Source organism: Cupressus sempervirens, chromosome 7 (genome assembly GCF_028749045.1).
Source record: "Cupressus sempervirens isolate cs-2001-9-10 chromosome 7, ASM2874904v1, whole genome shotgun sequence".
Lineage (NCBI taxonomy): Eukaryota > Viridiplantae > Streptophyta > Pinopsida > Cupressales > Cupressaceae > Cupressus > Cupressus sempervirens.
This window is the reverse complement of record NC_143124.1, coordinates 821,999,044-822,002,959: the sequence shown is the minus strand read 5'-3', so window position 1 is coordinate 822,002,959 and position 3,916 is coordinate 821,999,044.

The window sequence follows — 3,916 nt, the reverse complement described above, 5'->3', positions numbered from 1 at the left end:
CAAACTAGGAATCCTAATCTAAAACTATGCTCTTTGGTAGATCATGTAGTCTCACCACCTCTCTAAAAAATTGCTCCTCCACATGAACAACATCACTAGTCTTCTTATGAGGTATGAAATTTGCCACTTTTGAAAATATGTCAACCATTATGAAAATTAAATCATTTCCTCATTGTGTCCTTGCTAAACCAAAAATCAAATCCATGTTAAAATCCTCACATGGATTCTTGGGTATAGGTAGTAGTTGATACAACCGTGTATCCTTCTTCACTCCTCTTCGCATATGACATACTCTACAACTATATACAAAATTCTTGACATCTTAATGCAACTATGGTTAATAATAGTTCTCACCAAACAAAGAAATGGTTTTATCTCTACCAAAATGTCCAACCTATCCTCCACTATGCTTTTCCTTGATGATATTATCTCTCATAAAACTTCTTGGAATGCACAACTAACTTCATTTTAACAACGTACCTTTTTTTTGTTAGTGTAGTTTTTTATTTTTTCTATTTTGCTAGGTTTTTCCTACACTTTTAATAATCTCGCTTAGGTTAATAAAGCATGTCTTATTAGGTGAATGGTTGTGAGGTGTCACCTTCCTACATGTGAGCATCCATTAGCTATCTTGGGAAGATACTTTGTTATCTTTAGTCCGATAGATGGTTGCTCCTCATTGGTTGGTGTTGCCACCTCCTCCCTCTTCTTAGCCTATATAAGCATGCTACCTGGCTTGTATTTGTATCTCTTGTTTTTGCATCCTCTTAATGCTATTTTGCTTCCAGCATTTGCATTACTCTCTTGGAGACTAACTCTATGATGCTATTTTGATTTTGTATCATTTGCATTCATAGTTTAGATATTTACTCTTTGCACTAGTTTTCTGGGTTATTAATCTTTTCAGATTCTAACATGGTATCAGAGCATTTCTATGTGCAAGAGTAGATTTTAGTTTCCTTATTTGAGAGATTCGGGGGGGGCAAATAAACTTTATTGTAGTTTTTTGAAAAACAAAGTATGCTCTTCTCTTGCATCTTTGGATGATCCTGAGAATCAGAAAAGTTTTGACAAAAATAGTTTTTCTCTGGGGTTTCAATCTCAAATTTGACAACCAACTTGCATAGTTGGAGTTTTCAATCAGTTTTGCAAGTTCCAGCATGCCATTGATGGACTTAAGAAGCTGATCCAACATTTGCATGTCATATTTTGATTGCTGGGGTCGTTTTCTGTTTTTTGGAGCCATTTTTTACTATTAAAGGCGTCTGATTTACACTACAACAACATCTTCTGTTCATCAACAAGAAAAACGCTTTCTGGGTTTTGTTCGCAGCCCCGAAAAACCATCTGGGTATCTTTTAGATTTTGCATGCAAGCTGTATACTTTTCATAATAGAGCATGCAAAGCTACAGCCATACCCCTCTCCGTTGGCAGCCGCAGATCTGAATGCAGTTTTCAAATGTCTCGTTCTTGCTCATACGAACTCCGATTTTGATGATTCTTGTTATGAACTTGGCTATTTTTTTGTGCTCTATCCACTAATGGAGTTAGTTTTTGATTTTCATGCATGAATTCTTCAGAAATTGCAGATTCTCAGCCGTGACTGTGCACAGTTCTCATTTTGGAAACTTCGGAGGATCATAACTTTCTCATACGACCTCGTATCGAGGCGATTCTTTTTTTGAAAGTGCATATTTTTCGAGTAGATCGCAGTAGTGCTATTTTTTTCCTTGATTATTGTGCCCAAGTTTCACTTTTAGCATATGCTCTTCATGAGCGTTTGTAATGCATTGAAATCAAGACCTACTTGTGGTTTTTTGGCCATAACTTTTGTATATGGAGGTATTTTTCTGATCCGAAAGAAGCGTCGAAAAGCTGGTTCTGAGACAGAGATACTGGTATAGGTTTTTTTGAGTTTTGATACAATTTGGTTGCCTATTATGGCAATCAAAGTCAGATGTTCTATTTTGCACTCCGAGAGGTGTATCTTGAGCTTCCGATCTCCGTTTTTGGACTTCTTTATATCGCTGGAAAGCTATTTCTGTGCTCTTTCCAATGATGTTGGTTGTTGTTCCAGATTCTGTTCTAGACACATCCTATTCAATCTTTTGCATTTTAGCATTCTGGTGGATATTCTGTTTGTTTCAGGTCCAGAGATCAATTTTGTTGATTCAGTTGCTTCGTTTTGGGCTTTACCTTCTGTTGTTTCAGCCTTATGTTTTTTCTGATCATTGTTGATATTCACTGTAAGCATCTTTATGCAACGCACTGAGATAAAGTGTCACTCTTGTGATTCGGGATCCTTTTCATCATTGTGATTCGTTGTACTCGCACTATTATATAAAGTGCCATGGGGGGGATAGTTGTTTGCCACTTATAGGCTCTCTTTCTCTAATTCCTCATGCAGTGTCGACGACACATGCCTTTATTTGTGTTTGTACCTCACTCTCGATGAGTTTGGCTCCTATGTTGTAGGAGATTTTTTGGCCCATCTTTTCAGCTGCCTGTCACCTCACCTACCTTAAGGGGAGGTTATATTGTTTTTCTATGCTTCTTTGGTTGATGGTTCGTGCCTTCTATTTCCATGGAGGTTCCTTTGGTTGATGGTTCGTGCCTTCTATTTCCATCGAGGTTCCTTTGGTTGATGGTTCGTGCCTTCTATTTCCATGGAGGTTCCTTTGGTTGATGGTTCGTGCCTTCTATTTCCATGGGGGTTCTACAGATCAGCATTTTGACAGAGTTTTGTGGTTCTTCATGCTTCAGTGATGCTACTTCTTCATGATCACTCATTGTTCCTATTTTAGGGGACAATTTCCCTAGCGGGAGACTTCTTCAGTTCTTCACTAGGTTCTTACCTCTTTTTGGGGGAGGGTTTTTCCCTTGTGGTTTTCTCTCTTTCCCCACTTTCAGAGGTTGCATCTTCTTGCATTGTACTTGGGTACCTAACATGGCCTCGTTGTCGGGACCCATTTCTACATCCACCTAAGCTTCGCTTATGGGGGGGTGTTAGTGTAGTTTTTTATTTTTTCTATTTTGCTAGGTTTTTCCTACACTTTTAATAATCTCGCTTAGGTTAATAAAGCATGTCTTATTAGGTGAATGGTTGTGAGGTGTCACCTTCCTACATGTGAGCATCCATTAGCTATCTTGGGAAGATACTTTGTTATCTTTAGTCCGATAGATGGTTGCTCCTCATTGGTTGGTGTTGCCACCTCCTCCCTCTTCTTAGCCTATATAAGCATGCTACCTGGCTTGTATTTGTATCTCTTGTTTTTGCATCCTCTTAATGCTATTTTGCTTCCAGCATTTGCATTACTCTCTTGGAGACTAACTCTATGATGCTATTTTGATTTTGTATCATTTGCATTCATAGTTTAGATATTTACTCTTTGCACTAGTTTTCTGGGTTATTGATCTTTTCAGATTCTAATCTTTTCAGATTCTAACATTTTTATTATGAAATCCAACCACTTTTTTCTGTCAAGTGTAATAGGTTATGTACAAGCTTTCCAAGCCTCACCAAAATAGGATCCTCTAGATACAAATTCTTGAGTTCTTGAAACCCAACCACCTCAATCTCCATTTATCTTAGCAAAATTTATCTTCTACTTAGAGCATCTACAACTCTATTAGACTTCCAACTCCCATGTCTCAAAATAAATGTATAACTCTACAAAAACTCAACCCATTTAAAATGCCTTTGGTTCAATTTTCCTTGACTATTCAAAATGTACAACATACCTTTTTTTATTATGAAATCCAACCACTTTTTTCTGTCAAGTGTAATAGGTTATGTACAAGCTTTCCAAGCCTCACCAAAATAGGATCCTCCAGATACAAATTCTTGAGTTCTTGGAACCCAACCACCTTAATCTTCATTTATCTTAGCAAAATTTATCTTCTACTAAGAGCATC